The sequence below is a fragment of the Salmo trutta genome, chromosome 25 (assembly GCF_901001165.1).
Source record: "Salmo trutta chromosome 25, fSalTru1.1, whole genome shotgun sequence".
In the NCBI taxonomy this organism is placed as follows: Eukaryota; Metazoa; Chordata; class Actinopteri; order Salmoniformes; family Salmonidae; genus Salmo; species Salmo trutta.
This window is the reverse complement of record NC_042981.1, coordinates 39,723,207-39,750,479: the sequence shown is the minus strand read 5'-3', so window position 1 is coordinate 39,750,479 and position 27,273 is coordinate 39,723,207.

Here is a 27,273-nt window from a genome sequence, read left to right as displayed (position 1 = left end):
TTAATATCTTACAGTAGCCTATAGTGCAAACATCAGGCACATTGTCAATATGGCACACAGCAGCATGAATGGTGTTATTTCCCCTAGGACTTAAAATATTACGTTTTAATGATACCCCGGGAACTTATTTAGCAGATGGACCTCCAAGCTGACAGTACTGTAACCAAAGTAACCTTACTGACTGTCACACTGCCTAACAGACAAAAAAAAACAGCCAATGCCAAACTACCTTCCTATCACCCTCATACACTATGATATCAGGATATTTAGAGAAATTATCAATCTTAAAGCTGTCATCAGACCCAGAGATCACATTTAAGGTGTGATTACTGTCCCAGGTGTCAGTAATGATGGAGTCCACACGGAAGAGAGCATGATGATTATTAGTCCCCGAAGGCTAGAAGATATAATATGTTCCCTTTTTTAACTTCTCTCCTTCCGGGATGCATTTTCACTCTCCAATGCTTTGCTTTGCCTGGCTGCTTCCAGCGTGTTACTCCGTAAAGAGCCCCCCTGCGACAGACAGGTGTCTGGTTCCTATTCCCGACAGGAGATGTGTCCTACTACTACTAGATGCAGATTGCATGTGGAGATCGCCGCTTGAGCAAAATGATAGTGGTTTGGGAAATAACGGTGCAGAGGCCTTTAGTGATGCATTCCACGAAGAAAAGATACAACAGTGAAAGAATGATTGCTATAATGATAGAGCCCTAGTAACCAGACATTTTTCATAGACGGAAACATGGAATTTTGGCCTGATTTGAGAAGAGAGAAGCCGTCCATATAATATACGGTATGATGTCTCAGACAATTTGGAGATGTTCTTTTCTAAATTGCTGCATGGATGCTTTGGATGCTTTAAGCCGGGTGTACACTACATGATTTTAGCCATGATTTAGCTCTCCCAGACAAGTTTTTGAGATCATAGACAAAATCCATATGTCGTTGCCTACTCGGGGCTCGTTTAATGTGAGCTAGGCAGAGACGCAATCTGAGGGCTCATGTCTTTGAGCCGTCCCGATATTTTCAAACATGTTTGGTTTTATTTTTATGCAGCCATTTTGATCTCAATATCAAATCAATTCTGGGTACTGTGATTATTTTTCATAATTTTAATTGAAAACAGACAAAAATAGCTTCTTAGGGACAGATCGAAATTTACTGGGGGGAGGTGTGGTCGAAAATGCTTTGGGGAGAGGGTTGTGTGGTTATTGGGAACAGGGGAGGGTAGTGAGTTTTTCCCTGGTTTACATTCACTCTTCTGCTCGTATTTTCCCTATAAACAATGGCTTGACTTACTTTTGATATTACCCTAATAAAGTTCAGAAACGTTTGTGAAGGTTTGGTATGGTGTGGATATTAGTAAGCTTTAGCTACTGCAAGCCTACATATGAAGGCAATGAACCCTGGCACTCCAACTGACTCAGACAGTCGAACTTGAAGTAAGGAAGTCTGTTTCAGGCCTACCAGAGTTACTCCTATAATATAACAATATAATGCTTATCTTATGCAAAATATTCAGATTGAAAATCTACGAAAGAGCCTCCTTCTGTACGTCTATATCTGTATAGCAGACACATTAGCCATCTGGCATAAAGAAATGCATGTCGGTGTCGTAGCATGCCACCGGCATATCTCTATCTCGCTGGGATTAGGCCTAAGCTTCTCTTCCTTTATACTGGCTAAATACAGTGCATTTGAAAAGCATTCAGATCCCTTGAATTTTTCCACGTTGTTACGTTACTTCCTTATTCTAAAATTGATTAAATTGTTTTTTTCCTAATCAATCTACACACAATAACCCATAATGACAATGAGATGTTTGATTGGGTTAAAATCCGGGCTCTGGCTGGGCCACTCAAGGACATTCAGAGACTTGTGCCTTTTACTGAGGAGTGGCTTCCGTCTGGCCACTCTACCATAAAGGCCTGATTGGTGGAGTACTGCAGAGATGGTTGTCCTTCTGGAAAGTTCTCCCATCTCAACAGAGGAACTCTGGAGCTCTGTCAGAGTGACCTTTGGGTCCTTGCTCACCTCCCTGACCAAGGACCTTCTCCCCCAGTTGCTCAGTTTGGTCAGGTGGCCAGCTCTAGGAAGAGTCTTGGTGGTTCCAAACTTCTTCCATTTAAGATTGATGGAGGCCACTGTATTCTTGGGGACCTTCAATGCTGCAGGCATTTTTTGGTACCCTTCCTCAGATCCGTGCCTTGTCACGATCCTGTCTCAGAGTTCTACGTACAATTCCTTCGACTTCATGGCTTGGTTTTTGATCTGATGTACACTGTCATCTGTGGGACCTTATATAGACAGGTGGGTGTCTTTCCAAATAATGTCCAATCAATTGAATTGACCACAGGTGGACTCCAATCAAGTTCTAGAAACATCTGAAGATGATCAATGGAAACAGGATGCACCTGAGCTCAATTTTGAGTTGCTCAGCAAAGGGTCTGAAATGATGTAAGTAAGGTATTTCTGTTTTTAATACATTTGCAAAAATTTCTAAAACCCTGTTTTTGCTTTCTCATTATGGGGCATTGTGAGTGAGATTAAGGCTGTAACGTAACAAAATGTGGAAAAATTGAAGGGTTCTGAATAGTTTTCGAATGCACTGTATACATCATACAGTAGGCTTGAGCGGTGTACTATATATACCATATACCGGGATATTTGGTAATAGCCAAGGGATGGGTTTAGCACAATTGGTTGTGCGCCGGTAAAACTTTTCACTATTGACGGTTTTCCAATACCGTCAAAACAATTTCTTGAAGTTTTCAGTACATTTTTATATTTGTAGCTATTTTTTAAGTATATACCTGCAGTCAACGTTAGGAGATAAAGCAGATCACGTTCTTCATTTCACCTGTCACATTATGAAGCTTAGCATTGTTCCCCAGAACAGTTGAACCCAGTCTCGCGTTTGTTTGTAAATAACAGAATGGGTGAAAGCGGCAGCAGGTGAGTCCAGCTGTGTATTGACAGGGGTTAGATTTTATATTGAAAGTCAGTGTTTTTTGCTTCAATAGATTGAAAACACATTAGTGCAGCACATTCAGCAGAAAATAGCTTCATTTTCAGAAACATTTGGCTGGCAGCCACAAACGTAAATGAGCTTACAATGAAAAAGCAAGGTATTTTTTGCAACAACAAAAAATGCATGACCAGCTATATTCCTAATGTTTTGCTAAAAGTTATTCTTGAATTTTATGAAAAGTAGGCTGGCTACACTGAGAAAAATACTGGGAGAAAAAAGCTACACATCAGTCAGAGCGCTGTCTGCTGATAGAATGCCTGTGTGAAAAATGAAGAATTCTGCTTTAACTAGCAAGTTAAACTTAGTGGTCGCGTTAAGTAAGTTGCTAAATTAATAAGGTGACGGGCCATCATATTGTGTAAGCGTTCTGCCGTGTTTGAGAAGTCAACGCCCTTTGGATGAGTTCTGTACAGCTGCCACTGCTCTTTTGATTTCCTTGTTTTTTTCTCCTCAGTTCTCGGACCGTCTGCTCCTCCCCCATCTTCTCCAAGCAGAGCAGGCAGGCCCTTTGTCCTAGGGATTCCAGAAAGACACAGTGTGTACACATGCTGCTTCAGAGCAGACAAGAATGCATCAAAACTACATTCATTTGCACAATGTATCTATCTCGTTCACATTCTCTTGTAAATGTCCAAACTCAACAAAAATGACATTCAGTAATGCATACAGTGCATACTTTGCAATTTGTTTGCTCTCGTTAGCATATTTAGCAAGCCGGCCTCCATGGAAATTCACTATTACTTCTGCTAATTGTGTTAGCATTCTGGTAACAGATGCCCAATGGTCTTTTTATTTGGGGGGGGGGGGGGCACCTCTTGTGTACTAAACCAGTAATACCGTAAATATCGATATGAGAGAAGGATGGTATGATGATATGAAAATCTGGAAACTGCCCAACCCTATCATACAGTGGACACCTAAGCCTATAGGCCCATGCATAGGCTGATACATTTAGTGCTGAAATCTGACAGCTGAAACGTAAGGTGGACAAAGTAGCCTAAAAACTAATACAAAAAAAAGAAATAGGCAAAAAAGGTTTTGCATATGCTACACACCAAAACACAAGGAATAGTGTTTTTGTAATTTGTTATAGCGGTTTTTAAGGGCCTGTAAATGTGGTTAATTTGGCCAATTTTTGTCATTTATTGATGGCGCTGGCTGTGCCAGGTCGGATCTGAATGCATATGGATATGTTACATTTTGTAAATGTCCGTTAAATTCAAATATTCCCTGTCATGTTGTCCGGTGGTGTAACGGCTGTCTTCTGAAATGAACCAAGGCGCAGCAGGTATGTGAATACTCATCTTTAATTAAAAATAAGGAGTAAAGCATCCACTTAACAACACAAACGGGTGACAACAGTGACAGTTCTGCAGGCTATAAACGCAGTGCAAAAAACAACCACCCACAACCCCAAAGAAAAACACACACACCTATATAGGACTTCCAATCAAAGGCAACTCAACACACCTGCCTTCAATTGGAAGTCCCAAATCAACAATCAAACATTCACATACACAAAAACTGCCACGTCCTGACCCCAACACTAAAACAATAGCTCCATCTGCTGGTCAGGACGTGACAGTACCCCCCCCCCTCAAGGTGCAGACCCCGGAATGCACCTACCAACAAAAAACCCCAACACAAAACCCATAAACAATAACCCTAAAACAATAAGGGAGGGAAGGGAGGGTGGCTGCCGTCACCGACGGCACTGTGCTACACCCTCCCTCCCCAACCCACCTACCCTGGAGGTGGCTCAGGTGCAGGGCGTGGACCTTGCTCCACCTTCGGCGTAGCCCACTTCGGTGGCGCTGCTAGCTGCGCCGGGCAGATGGGCCACTCGGGCTGACCCTTGCAGACGGACCACTCGTGCTGGGCCGGAGGACAGGAGGGCCACTCGGGCTGGGCCGGAGGACAGGAGGGCCACTCGGGCTGGGCCGGAGGACAGGAGGGCCACTCGGGCTGGGCCGGAGGGCAGGAGGGCCACTCGGGCTGGGCCGGAGGGCAGGAGGGCCACTCGGGCTGGGCCGGAGGGCAGGAGGGCCACTCGGGCTGGGCCGGAGGGCAGGAGGGCCACTCGGGCTGGGCCGGAGGGCAGGAGGGCCACTCGGGCTGGGCCGGAGGGCCGGAGGGCCACTCGGGCTGGGCCGGAGGGCCGGAGGGCCACTCGGGCTGGGCCGGAGGGCAGGAGGGCCACTCGGGCTGGGCCGGAGGGCAGGAGGGCCACTCGGGCTGGGCCGGAGGGCAGGAGGGCCACTCGGGCTGGGCCGGAGGGCAGGCAGGGCACCCTGGCAGATCCGAGCAGGCGGGCACCTCTGGCAGAACCGGGCAGTCTGGCCACTCTGGCAGAACCGGGCAGTCTGGCCACTCTGGCAGAACCGGGCAGTCTGGCCACTCTGGCAGAACAGGGCAGTCTGGCCACTCTGGCAGAACAGGGCAGTCTGGCCACTCTGGCAGAACAGGGCAGTCTGGCCACCCTGGCAGAACAGGGCAGTCTGGCCACTCTGGCAGAACAGGGCAGTCTGGCCACTCTGGCAGAACAGGGCAGTCTGGCCACTCTGGCAGAACAGGGCAGTCTGGCCACTCTGGCAGAACAGGGCAGTCTGGCCACTCTGGCAGAACAGGGCAGTCTGGCCACTCTGGCAGAACAGGGCAGTCTGGCCACTCTGGCAGTTCAGGGCAGTCTGGCCACTCTGGCAGTTCAGGGCAGTCTGGCCACTCTGGCAGTTCAGGGCAGTCTGGCCACTCTGGCAGTTCAGGGCAGTCTGGCCACTCTGGCAGTTCAGGGCAGTCTGGTGACTGTTGACTGGCGGGCAGCTCTGGTGACTGTTGACTGGCGGGCAGCTCTGGTGACTGTTGACTGGCGGGCAGCTCTGGTGACTGTTGACTGGCGGGCAGCTCTGGTGACTCACGACTGGCGAGGCTGGGCTGACGCACCAGACTCCTGATGCGTGGGGCTGGTACCGGGCGGACTGGGCTGTGCGTCCGTATCGGCGAGATGGTGCGTACCTCAGCGTAACATGGCGCCCTCCACCTCATAAGCACTGTAGTCACGGGTAGCTGGCTTACGGCTCTTCCCTGGCCTGGCCAAACTACCCGTGTGCCCCCCCCCAAAAAAAATCTTGGGGCTGCCTCTCGGGTTTCCTACCCAACCGTGTTCCAGCAAAATGTTCCCGTTGGTTCCTCTGTCCAGCTGCCTCCACTCTCCTGAGTGCCTCCACCTGTTCCCATGGGAGGCGATCCCTTCCGGCCAGGATCTCTTCCCAGGTGTAGGCTCCCTTGCCATCCAGGACGTCCTCCCATGTCCATTTCTCCTTTTTTCTCTCCTGTGGCTTCCTCCTCTTCTGCTGCTTGGTCCTGGTTTGGTGGGTGGTTCTGTAACGGCTGTCTTCTGAAATGAACCAAGGCGCAGCAGGTATGTGAATTCTCATCTTTAATTAAAAATAAGGAGTAAAGCATCCACTTAACAACACAAAAGGGTGACAACAGTGACAGTTCTGCAGGCTATAAACGCAGTGCAAAAAACAACCACCCACAACCCCAAAGAAAAACACACACACCTATATAGGACTTCCAATCAAAGGCAACTCAACACACCTGCCTTCAATTGGAAGTCCCAAATCAACAATCAAACATTCACATACACAAAAACTGCCACGTCCTGACCCCAACACTAAAACAATAGCTCCATCTGCTGGTCAGGACGTGACAGGTGGCAAATTTTCATAAAGGAAACTCTGAAATGGCATATTGTTTTTATGAAGATTTTAGAATATTTGCATGAAAATCTTTTGGATGGAAACCCGAAACCCTAAAAACTCCAGAGTCACTTTGATTATGTCAACACATCATGGTTCACCAGCAACCTCAAACACTTAAAGAATAAGCTTGTATGGCTACCAGCTTGTAAGAATTGTACTTAAAACTCTCCCCTCATACTCATCTGGAGATTGAATATGTGTTCGTCTTTATCTTTGTATCTAATTGTATTTATGTAAAAAAAAATAGGGACCACAATGGAAATAAGTCCAACACTTTATTGTGCAATCACTTAAAAAATATATATTTGTGTAGGCCTACAGCGGCAAGAAAAAGTATGTGAACCCTTTGGAAATACCTGGATTTGTGCATAAATTGGTCATAACGTTTGATCTGATCTTCATCTAGGTCACAACAATAGACAAACACAGTCTGCTTAAACTAATAACACACAAACAATTATACGTTTTCATGTCTTTATTGAACACACCGTGTAAACATTCCCAGTGTAGGGTGGAAAAAGTATGTGAACCCTTGGATTTAATAACTGGTTGACCCTCCTTTGGCAGCAATAACCTCAACCAAACGTTTTCTGCAGTTGCGTATCAGACCTGCACAACGGTCAAGAGGAATTTTGGACCATTCCTCTTTACAAAACTGTTTCAGTTCAGCAATATTCTTGGGATGTCTGGTGTGAACTGCTGTCTTGAGGTCATGCCACAGCATCTCAAATCGGGCTGAGGTCAGGCCACTCCAGAAGGCGTATTTTCATCTGTTGAAGCCATTCTGTTGCTGATTCACTTCTGTGTTTTGGGTTGTTGTCCAGTTGCGTCACCCAACTTCTGTTGAGCTTCAATTGGCGGACAGAGAGCCTTACATTCTCCTGCAAAATGTCTTGATAAACTTGGGATTTCATTTTCCCGTCGATGACAGCAAGCTGTCCAGGCACTGAGGCAGCAAAGCAGCCCCAAAACAAGATGGCGCTGACAGATATGGTCGCCTAGTGTTCTTAAAAAAACGAAATACTGCATAGTTTCCTATGTATTGTTTATTACATTGATACCCCAAGAAATCTTATTACATACAGCCAGGAAGAACTATTGGATATAAGAGCGACGTCAACTTACCAACATTACGACCAGGAATGCGACTTTCCCGAAGCAGAGCCTCTGTTCGGACCATCACCCAGGACAATGGATCTGATCCCAGTAGGCGACCCAAAACAACAGCGCCGCAGAAGGAGCGGTCTTCTGGTCAGGCTCCGTAGACGGGCATGTCGCTCACCGCTCCCGAGTATACTACTGTAGATGAAATTAGAGCAAGTGTTGCCTTCCAGAGAGACATCAGAGATTGTAACATTCTGTTTCACAGAAACATGGCTCACTCGGGATATGTTATCAGAGTCGGTACAGCCACCCGGTTTCTTCACGCATCGCGTCGACAGAAACAAACATCTCTCTGGTAAGAAGAAGGGCGGGATGTATGCCTTATGATTAACGACTCATGGTGTACATACAGGATCTCAAGTCCTTATGTTCACCTGACCTACAATTCCTTACAATCAAATGCCGACCGCATTATCTACCAAGAGAATTCTTTTAGACTTTAATCACAACTGTGTATATCCCCCCCAAGCAGACACCTCGACGGCACTGAAAGAACTTCATTGGACTCTATGTAAACAGGAAACCATACATCCAGAGGCTGTATTTATTGTAGCTGGGGATTTTAACAAAGCTAATCTGAAAACAAGGCTCCCTATATTTTATCAGCATATCGAATGCGCCACTCAAGCTGGCAGCATTCTGGATCATTGCTACTCTTCCGCGACGCATACAAATCCCTCCCCCGCCCTCCTTTTGGCAAATCTGACAATGACTCCATTTTGCTGCTCCCAGCCTATAGACAGAAACTAAAACAGGAAACGCCCGTGCTCAGGTCTGTTCAACGCTGGTCCGACCAATCGGAATCCACGCTTCAAGATTGCTTCGATCACGTGGACTGGGATATGTCCGGATAGCCTCAGACAACATTGATGTATACACTGACTCTGTAATGTTGTACCCACCGTGACTATTAAAACCTTCCCTAACCAGAAACCGTGGATTGATGGCAGCATTTGCGCAAAACTGAAAGCGAACCACCGCTTTTAATCATGGCAAGGTGACCGGAAACATGACCGAATACAAACAGTGTGGCTATTCCCTCCGCAAGGCAATCAAACATGCTAAGCGTCAGTATAGAGACAAAGTAGAGTCACAATTCAATCGCTCAAACACGAGACATATGTGGCAGGGTCTACAGTCAATCATGGATTACAGAAAGAAAACCAGCACTCTCGCGGACACCAACGTCTTGCACCCAGACGAATTAAGCAACTTCTTTGCTCGCTTTGAGGACAATACAGTGCCACTGACACGGCCCGCTACCAAAACCTGTGGGCTCTCCTTCACCGTGGCCAACATGAGTAAAATATTTAAACGTGTTAACCCTCGCAAGGCTGCCGGCCCAGACGGCATCCCTAGCCGCGTCCTCAGAGCATGCGCAGACCAGCTGGCTGGTGTGTTTACGGACATATTCAATCAATCCCTATCCCAGTCTGCTGTGCCCACATGCTTCAAGAAGGCCACCATTGTTCCTGTTCCCAAGAAAGCTTAGGTAACTGAGCTAAATGACTATTGCCCTGTAGCACTCACTTCTGTCATCATGAAGTGCTTTGAGAGACTAGTCAAGAATCATATCACCTCCACCCTACCTGATACCCTAGACCCACTCCAATTTGCTTACCGCCCCAATAGGTCCACAGACGACGCAATCGCACTGCCCTAACCCATCTGGACAAGAGGTAGGCCTATGTAAGAATGCTGTTCATCGACTACAGCTCAGCATTTAACACCATAGTACCCTCCAAACTTATCATTAAGCTCGAGACCCTGGGTCTCGACCCCGCCCTGTGCAACTGGGTCCTGGAGACGGGCCGCCCCCAGGTGGTGAGGGTAGGAAACAACATCACCACCCCGCTGATCCTAAACACTGGGGCCCCAAAAGGGTGTGCTCTCTGCCCTCTCCTGTACTCCCATGACAGCGTGGCCATGCACGCCTCCAACTTTAATCATCAAGTTTGCAGACGACACTACAGTGGTAGGCTTGATTACCAACAACGAGACACCCTACAGGGAGGAGGTGAGGGCCCTCGGAGTGTGGTGTCAGGAAAACAACCTTACACTCAACGTCAACAAAACAAAGGAGATGATCGTGGACTTCAGGAAACAGCAAAGGGAGCATCCCCCTAGCCACAGACGGGACAGCCTAGCCACATAGGGGAGAAGGTGGAAAGTTTTAAGTTCCTCTGCGTACACATCACAGACAAACTGAAATGGTCCAGCCACACAGACAGCGTGGTGAAGAAAGTGCAACAGCGCCTCTTCAACCTCAGGAGGCTGAAGAAATTTGGCTTGTCACCGAAAACACACAAACTTTTACAGATGCACAATCGAGAGCATCCTGTCGAGCTGTATCACCGCCTGGCACGGCAACTGCTCCGCTCACAACCGTAAGTCTCTCCAGAGGGTAGTGCGGTCTGCACAACGCATCACCCTGGGCAAACTACCTGCCCTCCAGGACACCTACATCACCCGATGTCACAGGAAGGCCAAAAAGATCATCAAAGACAACAACCACCCGAGCCACTGCCTGTTCACCCCGCTATCATCCAGTAGGCGAGGTCAGTACAGGTGCATCAAAGCTGGGACCGAGAGACTGAAAAACAGCTTCTATCTCAAGGCCATCAGACTGTTAAACAGCCATCACTAACATTGAGTGGCTGCTGACAACATACAGACTCAAATCTCTAGCCACTTTAATAATTGGATGTAATAAATGTATCACTAGTCACTTTAAACAATGCCACTTTATATAATGTTTACATACCCTACATTACTCATCTCATATGAATATGCTGTACTCTATACCATCTACTACATCTTGCCTATGCCGCATGGCCATTGCTCATCCATATATTTGTATGTACATATTCTTATTCATCCCTTTACACTTGTGTGTATAAGGTAGTTGTTGTGAAATTGTTAGATTACTTGTTAGATACGACTGCACTGTCGGAACTAAAAGCACAAACATTTCGTTACACTCACATTAACATCTGCTAGCCATGTGTATGTGACCAATAAAATTTGATTTGACCATACTTCACAGTTGGGATGAGGTTTTGAAGTTGGTGTGCTGTGCCTTTTTTTCTCCACACATAGTGTTGGGTGTTCCTTCTGTGGTAAACCGTGGGGTGTTGGGTTGAGCATGCAGAGATTGACACAGACAGGGAGGCTTTAGTCCGAAAAACAACTTTATTTAAAACAGAAAATAAATATATCAAAGAAATAACTTAGGTTTGCTCAGTCTTCCGTCTCTCTCTTCTCTAGTGTGCCATCGTGCTCCTTTTATTTAGCCTCCACGGCTGGTTGGCACTTTCCTCTAATTACCTCCACTTAGCTGTCCGTGTCGGGGTGCCCAGCTCCCGTATTCCCAGCAGAGGGAGCCAACGTCGCCTCACGTACCTCCCCTCTATTACCATCCCCCGGGGTAAACCTCCTGGGATACCACACTTCCAAACAACGCAACTATAGTTTAATCTGTCCACAGAATATTTTGCTGCGCTACTGGAACATCCGGGTGTACTTTTTCAAACTTCAGACGTGCAGCAATGTTCTTTTTTGGACAGCAGTGGCTTCTTCCGTGGTGTCCTCCCATGAACACACTCGTCAACAGAGATGTTAACATGTTCCAGAGATTTCTGCAAGTCTTTAGCTGACACTCTAGGATTCTTCTATACCTCATTGAGCATTCTTCACTGTGCTCTTAGTCATCTTTGCAGGACGGCCACTCCTAGGGAGAGTAGCAACAGTGCTGAACTTTCTCCATTTATAGACAATTTGTCTTACCGTGGACTGATGAACATCAAGGCTTTTAGAGACACTTTTGTAACCCTTTCCAGCTTTATGCAAGTCAACAATTCTTTATCCTGTTTAGGATAGGGGGCAGTATTTTCACGGCCGGATGAAAAAACTTACCGGATTTAAACTGGTTACTACTCTTGCCCAGAAACGAGAAAATGCATATTATTAGATTTGGATAGACAACACTCTGAAGTTTCTAAAACTGTTTGAATGGTGTCTGTGAGTATAACAGAACTCATATGGCAGGCAAAAACCTGAGAAAATTCCAAGCAGGAAGTGAAAAGTCTGAGAATTGTAGTTCTTCTTTTGATTCTCTATCGAAACTGTGGGGTTACGTTGCAATTTCTAAGGCTTCCATTGGCTGTCAAAAGCCTTCAGAAAGTGGATTGAGCCTTCTCCTGTCTCTGGGCAGAGTATAGGAGCTCAGTTACTGAGTGGTCTGCCTGAGGACAAAGAGATTGGATATGCGCGTTCCCGCGAGCACGCTGTTTTTTATTTTTCTCCTTGAATGAATACACTATTGTCCGGTTGGAATATTATTGCAATTTTACGATAAAAATACCATAAAAATTGATTTTAAACAGCGTTTGACATGCTTCTCAGTACGGTAATGGAACATTTTGACTTTTTGTGTCTCGAAATGCTCTCGCGCGTTACCCTTTGGATAGTGACCTGAACGCACGAACAAAACGGAGGTATTTGGACATAAATATGGATTATTTGGAACAAAAACAACATTTCTTGTGGAAGTAGCAGTCCTGGGAGTGCATTCTGACGAAGATCAGCAAAGGTAATACAATATTTCTAATACTAATTCTGAGTTTAGTTTACCCCGAACTTGGCGAGTGTCAAAATAGCTCGCCGTGATGGCGAGCTATGTACTTAGAATATTGAAAAATGTGCTTTCGCCGAAAAGCTATTTTAAAATCTGACACAGCGATTGCATAAAGGAGTTCTGTATCTATAATTCTTTAAATAATTGTTATGTATTTTCTCAACGTTTATGATGAGAATTTTTGTAAATTCACCGGGAGTTTTTGGTGGGAATACATTTTCTGAACATCACGCGCCAATGTAAAAAGCTGTTTTTGGATATAAATATGAACTTGATTTAACAAAACATACATGTATTGTATAACATAATGTCCTAGGAGTGTCATCTGATGAAGGTCATCAAAGGTTAGTGCTTCATTTAACTGTGTTTTGGGTTTCATTGACATATATGCTTGCTTGGATAATGGCTGTGTGATTATTTTTGTCTATGTACTCTCCTAACATAATCTAATGTTTTGCTTTCGCTGTAAAGCCTTTTTGAAATCGGACAACGTGTTTGGATTCAGGAGAGGTTTATCTTTCAAATGGTGTAAAATAGTCCTATGTTTGAAAAATTTTAATTATTGGATTTTTGAGGTTTTGTATTTCGCGCCATGCGATCCCATTGGCTGTTGGCTAGGGGTTCCGCTGGCGGAACGGCGTTCCGCTAGCGGAACGCCTAGATGTTAGGTCATCTGCGATCTCTTTTGTTCGAGGCATGGTTCACATCAGGCAATGCTTCTTGTGAATAGCAAAATCAGATTTTGTGAGTGTTTTTTATAGGGCAAGGCGGCTCTAAACACATCTCCAATCTCATCTCATTGATTAGTATCCAGATTTGTTGACTCCTGACTCCAATTAGCTTTCGAAAAATTAATTAGCCTAGGGGTTCACATCATTTTTCCAAACTACATAATGAATTTTTTAATTATGTATTCAATATAGACAAAAAAATACAATAATTTGTGGGTTATTAGTTTAAGCACACTATGGTTTGTCTATTGTTGTGACTTAGATAAAGATCAGATCAAATTTGATGACCAATTTATGCAGAAATGCAGGTAATTCAAAAGGGTTCACATACTTTTTCTTGCCACTGTATCTATTTTTTTAATTGACAAATGAAATCAATCAAACAATCAATCAATCAAAACTGTGCAGCGGCCATTTGATGAATGTAAAGAGACATCTGTTAGAAAACACCAAAAAATGTAATGACATTTGGAGATTACTGGGTAAGCCTGCAAGGTAGGGAGGGATGTATTTTCTGTTTGTCTAGATTGAAATAGTCTATTTACTGTGGTGTTGAAACGCTAACCATGATATTGAAGTGCTCGAAGTCAGTATGCTTTGCTTATTGGTTGTGTGGTGCATTGGCACAGAAACCTGTTGGTGGAAAATTCATTGCATACATTTTATATAATAATAAATATGGCATGAAAATGTAGAAAATCTGATTTCCCAGTACCTGATCATTGTCTGATCGTAGTGTAATGAAACCGGCATGGAGAGTGAGCTCATCTGTGGTGATCGGCGAACCCTAACTTTCTGGCACATAGCCCTGCGTGGCATCGACTGTGCCACAAAAGCATACTGAAGTGGCAAAATTAGGGTTGCTACAGTTATAGTTATTTTTGGTCATAAACATTATTTTGAGTTAATTCTATGAGGGTATTCAATGTATTTTACAGTACAAGGGGAGGGTCACGTGAAAACATATATACAGTCTCCGTCAAAAGTTTGGACACACCTACTCATCCAAAAAATTGTTAAACAAATCAAAATATATTTTATATTTGAAATTCTTCAAAGTAGACACCCTTTGCCTTGATGATAGCTTTGGACACTCTTGGCATTCTCTCAACCAGCTTCATGAAGTAGTCACCTGGAATGCATTTCAATTAACAGGTGTGCCTTGTTAAAAGTTAATTTGTGGAATTTCTTTGCTTCTTAATGCGTTTCAGACAATATTTTGATTTGTTTAACTTGATTGGAGTCCGCCTGCGGACAATTTAATTGATTGGACATGAAGTAGTAAGAAATTCACCTGTCTATATACGGTCCCACAGTTGACAGTGCAAGTTAAAGCAGAGTCTAAGGAACTGGTCACAGATCGTCGAGATAGAATTGTATTGAGGCATATATCTGGGGAAAGGTATAAAACTATTTCTAAAGTTTCCAAAAGCACAGTGGTTTCCATCTTTGGGAAATTGAAAAACTATGGAACTACCCAGACTCTGCCTAGAGCTGGCCGTCTGACCAAACTGAGCATCCGGGCAAATACAGGCAAATCCTTAATGGGAACACGACCTTAGACTGGGTTGAAGATTTACATTCCAACAAGACAATGACCCCAAGTATACAGCCAAAGCAACACTGGAATGGCTTCATAACAAGAATATGAAAGTCCTTGGGTGGCCCAGCCAAAGCCCAGACATGAATCCCATTTAAAGTCTGTAGAAAGACATGAACATTGAAGTTCACCATTGCTCTCCATCTAATTTAACAGTGCTTGAGAAAATCTGCAAGGAAGAATGGGAGAACATCTCCAAATCCAGATGTGAAAAGCTGATACAGACATACCGACGACGAGTCAAATCAAATCAAATTGTATTTGTCACATGCGCCAAATACAAATGCTTACTTACAAGCCCTTAACCAACAATGCAGTTTGAAGAAAAATAAGTGTTAAGTAAAAAATAACAAATTAAAAATAACAAATAATTAATGAGCAGCAGTAAAATAACAGTAGCGAGGCTATACACAGGGGGTACCTGTACAGAGGCAATGTACGGGGGCTCAGCTTAGTCGAGGTAATTGAGGTAATATGTACATGTAGGTAGAGTTAAAGTTACTATGCATAGATAATAAACAGAGAGTAGCAGCAGCGTAAAAGAGGGTGGGAGGGGGGCTAATGCAAATAGTCTGGGTAGACATTTGATTAGCTGTTCAGGAGTCTTATGGCTTGGGGGTAGAAGCTGTTAAGAAGCCTTTTGGACCTAGACTTCGCGCTCCAGTACCACTTGCCGTGCGGTAGCAGAGAGAACAGTCTATGACTAGGGTGGCTGGAGTCTTTGACAATTGTTAGGGCCTTCCTCTGACACCGCCTGGTATAGAGGTCCTGGATGGCAGGAAGCTTGGCCCCAGTGATGTACTGGGCCGTACGCACTACCCTCTGTAGCGCCTTGTGGTCGGAGGCCGAGCAGTTGCCATACCAGGCAGTGATGCAACCAGTCAGGATGCTCTCGATGGTGCAGCTGTAGAACTTCTGAGGATCTGAGGACCCATGTCAAATCTTTTCAGTCTCCTGAGGGGAAATAGGCTTTGTCGTGCCCTCTTCACGACTGTCTTGGTGTGTTTGGACCATGATAGTCTGTTGGTGATTTGGACAGCAAGCAACTTGAAGCTCCCAAACTGCTCAACTACAGCCCCGTCGATGACAATGGGGGCGTGCTCGGTCCTCCTTCTCCTGTAGTCCACAATCATCTCCTTTGTCTTGATCACTTTGGGGAAACATTGCTATCCTGGCACCACACGGCCAGGTCTCTGACCTCCTCCCTGTAGGCTGTCTCATCGTTGTCAGTGATCAGGCCTACCACTGTTGTGTCATCGGCAAACTTAATGATGGCGTTGGAGTCGTGCCTGGCCATGCAGTCATGGGGGAACAGGGAGTACAGGAGGGGATTGAGCACGCACCCCTGAGGGGCCCCGTGTTGAGGGCACTATGGTGTTGAACGCTGAGCTGTGGTCAATGAATAGCATTCTCACATAGGTGTTCATTTTGTCCAGGTGGGAACGAGCAGTGTGGAGTGCAATAGAGATATCATCTTCTGTGGATCTGTTGGGGCGGTATGCAAATTGGAGTGGGTCTAGGGTTTCTGGGATAATGGTGTTGATGTGAGCCATGGCCAGCCATTCAAAGCACTTCATGGCTACAGACGTGAGTGCTACAGTTCGGTAGTCATTTTGGCTGGTTACCTTGGTGTTCTCGGGCACAGGGACTATGGTGGTTTGTTTGAAACATGTTGGTATTACAGACTCAGTCAGGAACAGGTTGAAAATGTCAGTGAAGCCACTTGCCAATTGGTCAGCGCATGCTCGGAGTAGACGTCCTGGTAATCCGTCTGCCCTGCGGCCTTGTGAATGTTGACCTGTTTAAAGGTTTTACTCACATCGGCTATGGAGAGCTTGATCACACAGTCGTCTGGAACAGCTGATGCTCTCATGCATGCTTCACTGTTTTTTGCCTCGAAGCGAGCATAGAAGTAATTTAGCTCGCCTGGTAGGCTCGTGTCACTGGGCAGCTCTCGGCTGTGCTTACCTTTGTAGTCTGTAATAGTTTCAAGCCCTCACCATAAGGTGATAGTTCTCCTGTATATTATAAGTACAGCAACTGCAATTAGATGGCATAGCGTTAATGTTACTACCTTTTGGCTGGTGGAGGTCCTGTAGAACCATGTCCAGATAAAGCGACCAGCGTGAAAAAGTGGAATGAAAAAAGTTGAGCGAGGAAAAAACTAAGACGTTGGTAAATGTGTTAAATGCAGATTTTGATTAAACGGTTACTAAAAGTAAAAACTGAAATGTTTGGCAGATAGCCAAGTAGCAACAAAGAGCACAGCAGCACGGTGACAAGTCTCCTCTCTTTTTAATCACTCACTTAATTTGGATGTTATGGAATATATTCAATCAGCAGGAATAATATCTTAGAAGTGACATATATTCTTTGGGGAAAACATCTGTTGGACTGCTAATTGCCATGTTTAGAGATTCCCGTTGCTGCGCGGTGGCACCTGAATCCTCTACATTCTATTTTGCCACAGCAAGGTGAATGAGCATACTGACACCCATTGACTTTGACCCTCTGAAGACATTTACATACAGAAAACACAAACCCAGTCTGTAGATGCCCTCATAAACATGAGACGTGACTGTCAGGCCTGGTCCGTGTCAGTGTCACAGTGTGTGCGTGTATGTTTGTGTGTGTGTGAGAGAGAGTGTGTGCCTCTGTGTGGGTGTGATGTGTCATGTCAGACATGGGTCATGTCAGTGTGTGTGCATGCACGTGTGTGTTTGTGTGGTTGCATGTGTTACAGAAGCCTCCTCCATCCAACAGGTTAACTGGAGTTTAATAATTGGCCGCCTTAAATATTCTAGGTGACTGTCTGTAGATAAATGAAGGTACAGGCACACTGTAAAATCTCCAGTAGGTCAGGTGTCGCTGACTCCTCTGTATGATCTCACATGCAGTCGAATGTCAGTTAAAACGTTAATGGTATTAAAAGAAACCCTAATGGCATTTGGCATTTATGCATTATGAAGTGATGTAGAGCAAGATGGATACACTAAGACCTTGGAAAAGACATGGCCCTATAAAATAAACTGTTTTTATGGAGGTAATTTATTCAATATAAATGTGAATAGTGATTCCAACACCTTTTCCCCTCTTTTCCCCTCACTTTTGATCCACTGAATAGTCGTCCCAATGACAGAATACATCCAAACCCCAGCTCTTTGGCAAGGTTAGCATCCCCACTCCTCCGTTTTTCATCGCTCTCTTTAATGGATTATTTGACGATAATTAACCCTGAATCCTACAGAGACAGGGCACAGGGAGATTGATGGTCTGGTCGGCCGACAACACCTGTTCTACTAGTAAGCTCCCAGTTACCTAGGCCTGCGTGGCAGAATACTGTATGACCGCCTGAGCCCAGCACATTAAAGTCAAAGACAAACATTAAAATCTCCAGTGGCATGCTGTTTTGTATAGGGCAACGGTGTGACCATAACCTCTGAGTATGTCATTATTCCAACTGGGACTGGCTGGCTATTCTAGGGGTCAATAGGGGTCATGCAGTGGAGGAACCGTTGTCTGCTTAGAAGAAGTATACATTGGAGCTATAATGTGTACAAATGTATTTTTTGCCGAGCTGCCCTTGTCAGCCAGGTCTCCCTTGAGAAAGACATCTTCTGACCTCAATGACACCTATTTAAATAAAGGTTAAATAAATAAATATATAAAATGTGTAGGAGTGTCTTGTTGTTTTGTTTTTTACTTTTAGTTGGTAGATCAGCATTAATATTGCACACAGATAGTGTCTTGTATCAATGTAATTGTCTGCATCATTTCCAATCCCCCATATATATTTTTTGGAAATATATACACTAAACAAAAATGTGAACACAACATGTGAAACGTTGGTCCCATGTTTCATGAGCAAAAACAAAGAAAAATCGAAAAAAAATGTGCACAAATGTTTGCATCCCTGTTAGTGAGAATTTGACAAGATAATCCATCCACCTCACCTCACACATGTGTCATATACAGAAGCTGATTAAACAGCATGATCATTACACAGGTGCACCCTGTGCTGGGGGCAATAAAAGGCCACTCTAAAATGTGTATTTTTGTCACACAACACAATTGTCACACCCTGATCTGTTTCACCTGTCTTTGTGCTTGTCTCCACCCCCTCCAGGTGTCACCCATCTTCCCCATTATCCCCAGTGTATTTATACCTGTGTTTGTCTGTTGTTAGTTTTGTTTGTCAAGCCTACCAGCGTTTTCCCCCCTCCAGTCATTTTTTAGTTCCTGTTTTCTAGTTTTCCCGGTTTTGAACCTCTTTGCCTGTCGTTGACCTGTCGTTTTGCCTGCCACCTGTTCTGGTAATTAATTTTTGTTACTTCGATACTGTCTGTATCTGGGTCTTCTTCTGAAATGTGACAGTACAAACTGGCCATGACTGACCCAGCAGACTAAGACCAGCTACACAATGATGTCTCCCTGCAAGGAGCCACCATTGGAAGACACAAGGAGTTACTTCAATGTCTTATGGAGGGACTCCATACCCTGGCAGAACAACATGACTAGGCGTTTGATATGTTGCTGGAGTAATACTGCGGATTCCCCACTGGGCAGCGGGTCACACCTGTGTCCCCAGTGTTCCGAGAACCGCACTTACCACCCCCGGAGCTCTACGCTGGAGATTCCAGAACCTGCCGGGCTTTTCTCTCCCAATGCTCCTTCATTTTCGAGCTGCAGCCTTTTCATTCCCCTTGGACCGCTCGAGGATAGCGTACATCATAACGCTGATGTCCGGGAGGGCACTCGCCTGGTCCACGGCGGTGTGGGAGCAACAGTCTGCCATCTGCCTCAGTCTGGAGGAGTTTGTGGAGGAAGTTCGGAAGGTGTTTGATTGTCCAGGAGAGAGGCTGCTCGTAAGCCGCTCCAGCTACATCAAGACTCCCGTAGTATGGCAGACTAAGCAGTGGATTTTTGCACGTTGGCAGCTGAGTGCCTGGAACCCGGAAGCATTGTTCGACATGTTCCTGCACAGAGTATCAGAGGATGTAAAGGACGAGCTTGCAACTCAGGAAATACCGACGTATCTCGACTCGCTCATCGCCTTGACCCTTCAGATCAATGAGCTACTATGGGAGCGAAGGAAGGAGAGAAGGTTTGATTTCACTCACCCAAGGCTTCCACCTCGCCCACTTCATTCCTCTCCCCAAGTTTCCCTCTGCCAAAGAGACGGCCCAGCTCATGGTGCAGCACGTCTTCTGGATCCATGGACTCCCAATGGATATGGTCTCCGACCGGGGTCCTCAGTTCTCGTCCCGGTTCTGGAAGGCGTTCTGCACACTCATTGGGTCATCGGCCAGCCTGTCCTCCGGGTTCCACCCCCAGTCCAACTGCCAGTCGGAAAGAGCCAACCAAGACCTGGAGATGACTCTTCGCTGCCTGGTCTCCGTCAACCCCACCACCTGGAGCCAGCAACTAGTATGGGTCGAATATACCCGCAACACCCTTCCTTGCTTTGCCACTGGTCTCTCACCCTTTGAGTGTTCCCTGGGTCATCAGCCCCCGCTCTTTCCAGAGCAAGAGGGAGAGGTCGGCGTACCCTTGGTCCAGATGTTTGTCCGCAACTGTCGTAGTACCTGGAAGAGAGCACGGTCGTCTCTTCTCAAGACCACCTCCAGGTATGGACAACAAGCGGACCGCCACCGGACCCTGGCTCCCCGGTATTGTCTCCGGGTGGAGGCCCACACACTTTCCCCCTGGTTTATCGGCCCTTTCCCCATCTCCAAGATACTTAGCCCCTCTGTTAGTCTTCTGTTACCCTGTTATCCTTATACATCCCAATTTTCATGTCTCTAGGATCAAACCCATGTCTCACAGCCGTTTGTCTCCTGTTTCCAGGAACAGCCCCTTGCTCCTGTCTTTTTCTAGTTCCTGTTTTCACAGTTTTGGCCATCTCTGCCTGCCCTTGATCTGTCGTTTTGCTTGCCCCCTGTTCTAGTAATAAACTTTTGTTACTTCAACACTGTCTGCATCTGGGTCTTCTCCTGAAATGTGATAACAATGCCAAACATGTCTCAAGTTTGAGTGAGCATGCAATTGGCATGCTGACTACAGAAATCTCCAGTGCTGTTGCCAGATTATGATTTCTCTACCATAATCTGCCTCCAACGTTGTTGAGATTTTTGGCAATACTGTACATCCAACCGGCCTCACAGATGCAGACCACGTGCAACCACGCCAGTCCAGGACCTCTACATCCAGGCGTTTCACCTTAGGCATCATCTGAGACCAGCCACAGGGCAGCTGATGAAACTGTGGATTTGCACAACCGACTAATTTGCACGAACAGAAATCATCTCAGGGAAGCTCGTCGTCCTCACCAAGGTCTTGACCTGACTGCAGCTCGACGTCATAACCGACTTGAGTGGGAAACTGCTCACCTTCGATGGCCACCAGCACACTGGAGCAGTGTGCTTTTCAAGGATGAATTCCGGTTTCAATTGTAACAGGCAGATGGCAACAGAGTGTATGGCGTCACGTGGACAAGTGGTTTGCTGATCTCAACCCTTTGAACAGAGTGCCCGTGGTGGTGGGGTTATGGTATCGGTAGGCATAAGCTATGGACAATGAACACAATTGCATTTTATCGATGGCAATTTCAATGCACAGAGATACCGTGACGAGATGCTGAGGCCCGTTGTCGTGCCATTAATCCGCCGAGGCAAAATGTGGTCACACCAGATACTGACTGGTTTTCTGATCAACTCCCCTATTTTTTTAAAGGTATCTGTGACCAACAGATGCATATCTGTATTCCCAGTCATGTGAAATCCATAGATTGGGGACTAATGAATTTATTTCAAATGACTGATTTCATATATGAACTGTAACTCAGTAACATTTTAGAAATTGTTGCATGTTTTGTTCATATTTTAATTTAGTGTATATATTATTTTAACATTTTATTTAGCCTGGCAAGTGGGTCAAGAACAAATTCTTATTTACAATGACGGCCTACACCGGCTAAACCCGGACGACGCTTGGTCAATTGTGCGCCGCCCTATGGGACTCCTAATCACGACCGGTTGTGAAACAGCCTGGAATCGAACCAGGGTGTCTGTAGTGACACCTCTAGCACTAATTATGCAGTGCCCTAGCCTGCTGCACCACTCGGGAACCCATATATACACTCCTCAAAAAAATAAAGGGAACACTTAAACAACACAATGTAACTCCAACTCAATCACACTTCTGTGAAATCAAACTGTCCACTTAGGAAGCAACACTGATTGACAATAAATTTCACATGCTGTTGTGCAAATGGAATAGACAACAGGTGGAAATTATAGGCAATTAGCAAGACACCCCCAATAAAGGAGTGGTTCTGCAGGTGGGGACCACAGACCACTTCTCAGTTCCTATGCTTCCTGGCTGATGTTTTGGTCACTTTTGAATGCTGGCGGTGCTTTCACTCTAGTGGTAGCCTGAGACGGAGTCTACAACCCACACAAGTGGCTCAGGTAGTGCAGCTCATCCAGGATGGCACATCAATGCGAGCTGTGGCAAGAAGGTTTGCTGTATCTGTCAGCGTAGTGTCCAGAGCATGGAGGCGCTACCAGGAGACAGGCCAGTAGATCAGGAGACGTGGAGGAGGCCGTAGGAGGGCAACAACCCAGCAGCAGGACCGCTACCTCCGCCTTTGTGCAAGGAGGAGCAAGAGGAGCACTGCCAGAGCCCTGCAAAATGACCTCCAGCAGGCCACAAATGTGCATGTGTCTGCTCAAACGGTCAGAAACAGTCTCCATGACGGTGGTATGAGGGCCTGACGTCCACAGGTGGGGGTTGTGCTTACAGCCCAACACCGTGCAGGACGCTTGGCATTTGCCAGAGAACACCAAGATTGGCAAATTCGCCACTGGCGCCCTGTGCTCTTCACAGATGAAAGCAGGTTCACACTGAGCACATGTGACAGACGTGACAGAGTCTGGAGACGCCGTGGAGAATGTCCTGCTGCCTGCAATATCCTCCAGCATGACCGGTTTGGCGGTGGGTCAGTCATGGTGTGGGGTGGCATTTCTTTGGGGGGCCGCACAGCCCTCCATGTGCTCGCCAGAGGTAGCCTGACTGCCATTAAGTACTGAGATGAGATCCTCAGACCCCTTGTGAGACCATATGCTGGTGCGGTTGGCCCTGGGTTCCTCCTAATGCAAGACAATGCTAGACCTCATGTGGCTGGAGTGTGTCAGCAGTTCCTGCAAGAGGAAGGCATTGATGCTATGGACTGGCCCGCCCGTTCCCCAAACCTGAATCCAATTGAGTACATCTGGGACATCATGTCTCGCTCCATCCACCAACGCCACGTTGCACCACAGACTGTCCAGGAGTTGGCGGATGCTTTAGTCCAGGTCTGGGAGGAGATCCCTCAGGAGACCATCGGCCACCTCATCAGGAGCATGCCCAGGTGTTGTAGGGAGGTCATACAGGCACGTGGAGGCCACACATACTACTGAGCCTCATTTTGACTTGTTTTAAGGACATTACATCAAAGTTGGATCAGCCTGTAGTGTGGTTTTCCACTTTAACTTTGAGTGTGACTCCAAATCCAGACCGCCATGGGTTGATAAATTGGATTTCCATTGATTATTTTTGTGTGATTTTGTTGTCAGCACATTCAACTATGTAAAGAAAAAAGTATTTAATAAGATTATTTCATTCATTCAGATCTAGGATGTGTTATTTTAGTGTTCCCTTTATTTTTTTGAGCAGTATACACCTTAGCCAAATACGTTTAAACTCAGGTTTTCACAATTCCTGACATTTAATCCTAGTAAAAATGCCCTGTCTTTGGTCAGTTAGGATCTCCACTTTATTTTAAGAATGTGAAATGTCAGAATAATAGTAGAGAGAATTATTATTTTTTCAGCATTTATTTCATCACATTCCCAGTGGGTCAGAAGTTTACATACACTCAATTAGTATTTGGTAGCATTGCCTTTAAATTGTTTAACTTGGGTCAAACGTTTCAGGTAGCCTTGCACAACCTTCCCACAATAAGTTGGGTGAATTTTAGCCCATTCCTCCTGACAGAGCTGGTGTAACTGAGTCAGGTTTGTAGGCCCCTTGCTCTCACACTTTTTCAGTTCTGCCCACACATTTTCTATTTGATTGAGGTCAGGGCGTTGTGATGGCTACTCCAATACCTTTACTTTTGTTGTCCTTAGGCCACAACTTTGGAAGTATGCTTGGGGTCATTGTCCATTTGGAAGACACATTTCCTGACTGATGTCTTGAAATGTTGCTTCAATATACCCACATAATTGCCCTACCTCATGATGCCATCTATTTTGTTAAGTGCACCAGTCCCTCCTACAGCAACGCACCCCCACAACATGATGCTGCCACCCCCATGGTTCATGGTTGGAATGGTATTCTTCGGCTTGCAAGCCTCCCCCTTTTTCCTCCAAACATAGCGATGGTCATGATGGCCAAACAGTTCTATTTTTGTTTCATCAGACCAGAGGACATTTCTTCAAAAGTACGATAATTGTCCCCATGTGCAGTTGCATACTGTAGTCATGCTTTTTTATGGCAGTTTTGGAGCAGTGGCTTCTTCCTTGCTGAGCGGCCTTTCAGGTTATGTCGATATAGGACTCGTTTTACTGTGGATATAGATACTTTTGTACCTGTTTCCTCGAGAATCTTCACAAGGTCCTTTGCTGTTGTTCTGGGACTGATTTGCACTTTTCGCACCAAAGTACGTTCATCCTGAGCGGTTTGACGGCTGCGTGGTCCCATGGTGTTTATACTTCGTACTGTTGTTTGGACAGATGAACGCGGTACCTTCAGGTATTTGGAAATTGCTCCCAAGGATGAACCAGACTTGTGGTGGTCTATAATTTGTTTGTCTTAGCTGACTTCTTTTGATTTTCCCATGATGTCAAGCAAAGAGGCATTGAGTTTGAAGGTAGGCCTTGAAATACCTCCACAGGTACACCTCCAATTGACTCAAATTATGTCAATTAGCCTATCAGAAGCTTCTAAAGCCATGACATCATTTTCTATAATTTTCCAAGCTGTTTAAAGACACAGTCAACTTAGTGTATGTAAACTTTGGACCCACTGGAATTGTGATTCAGTGAATTATAAGTGAAATAATCTGTCTGTAAACACTTGTTGGAAAAATTACTTGTGTCATACACAAAGTAGATGTCCTAACCGACTTACCAAAACTATAGTTTGTTAACCAGAAATTAGTGGAGTGGTTGAAAAACTAGTTTTAATGACTCCAACCTAAGCGTATGTAAACTTCCGACTTCAAAAGTTTTAGAACGCCCACTCATTCAACGGTTTTTCTTAATTTAGACTTTTCTACATTGTAGAATAGTAGCGAAGACATCAAAACTATGAAATAACACATATGGAATCATGTAGTATCCAAAAAAGTGTAAAACAAATCAAAATATATTTTAGATTTGAGATTCTTCGAAATACCCACCCTTTGCCTTGATGACAACTTTGCACACTCTTGGCATTCTCTCAACTAGCTTCATCTGGAATGCTTTTCCTACAGTCTTGAAGGAGTTCCAACATATGCTGAGCACTTGTTGGCTGCTTTTCCTTCACTCTGCAGTCCATTTCATGCCAAACCATCTCAATTGGGTTGAGGTCGGCTGATTGTGGAGGGTTAAAAAATCCAAGTAAGAAATAAAGGAACAAGTTATTAAAACTCTTTAGGGATAGAGGGCAGTATTCAGAATTTTGGATGACTGACGTGCCCAAAGTGAACTGCCTGTTACTCAGGCCCAAAAGCTAGAATATGCATATAATGGCAGATTTGGATAGAAAACACACTAAAGTTTCTAAAACTGTTAAAATTATGTCTGTGAGTATAACAGAACTGATTTGGCAGGCAAAAACCCAAGGACCAATTTTTTTCTGTTGACAATTCCAAGCTTAACCTATTGAATACAAAGACTTCCGCCTCCCAAATTGCAGTTCCTATGGCTTCCACTAGATGTCAAGTCTTTATACATGGTTTCAGGCTTTTATTCTGAAAAACCAATGAGGAATAGTTGTTAATCCAAAGGAAGTCCCATGTCAAAAGTAATCTCATTGAGCGCGTGACCAAGGGAGCGCGCTGCGTTCTTTTCCTTTCCTATTGAAAATAGTTCGCTCCGTATGAAATATTTTCATTTATTTAAATATTAGAGTACCTAATAATGAATTAGAAACGTTGTTTGATTTGTTTGGATAAACGTTACTGGTAACTTGTGGAACTCCTATGTCTGCATTCTGAACGGGTGGATTACTGAACTTGATGACGCCTACTAAATGGACTATTTGGGATATAAAGATGGACTTTATCGAACAAAACAACCATTCATTGTGTTCCGGGGACTCTTGTGATTGCGATCAAAGGAAGATCTTCAAAGGTAAGTGACTTATTTTGTCGCTATTTGGCATTTTGTGATGCCTGTGCTTGTTTGGATAATATGCTGTTGTGGGGCGATGACCTCAGATAATCGAATGTTGTGCTTTCGCCATAAAGCCTTTTGAAATCCGACGATGCGGTTAGATTGCCAAGATTCTAAGCTAAAGAATCATGTATGACACTTGTATTATCATGAAGGTTAAATATTACGTTTTCTGTATTTTGAATTTGGCGCTCTGCAATTTCACCGGATGTTGAAATTGCAGAGCGCGGGACCCCTGTGCCAGAAAGGTTAAAGAGAAGAAGTAAAATAACAATAGGTAGACTATATACAAGGAGTACCAGTACAGAGTCAATGTGCGGGGGCACTGGTTAGTCGAGGTAATTGAGGTAATATGTACAGTTAAGAAAGTAACTTAGCTTAGATAATAACAGAGTTGCAGCAGCGTAAAAGTGGGGGTGGGGGGGGGGGTGGGGCAATGCAAATAGTCTGGGTAGCCATTTGATTAGATGTTCAGGAGTCTTATGGCTTGGAGTAGAAGCTGTTTAGACTTCGCGCTCCGGTACCACTCACCGTGCAGTAGCAGAGAGAACAGTCTTTGACCAGGGTGGCTGGAGTCTTTGACAATTGTTAGGGCCTTCCTCTGACACCGCCTGTTATAGAGGTCCTAGATGGCAGGAAGCTTGGCCCCAGTGATGTACTGGGCCGTACGCACTACCCTCTGTAGCGCCTTGCGGTCGGAGGCCGAGCAGTTGCCATACCAGGCAGTGATGCAACCAGTTAGGATGCTCTCGAAGGTGCAGTTGTAGAACTTTTGAGGATCTGAGAACCCATGCAAAATCTTTTCATGCCAAAACGTTTTGTCGTGCCACGACTGTCTTGGTGTGCTTGGACCATGTTAGTTTGTTGATGTGGATGCCAAGGAACTTGACGCTCTCAACCTGATCCACTAAACCTGCTCCACTA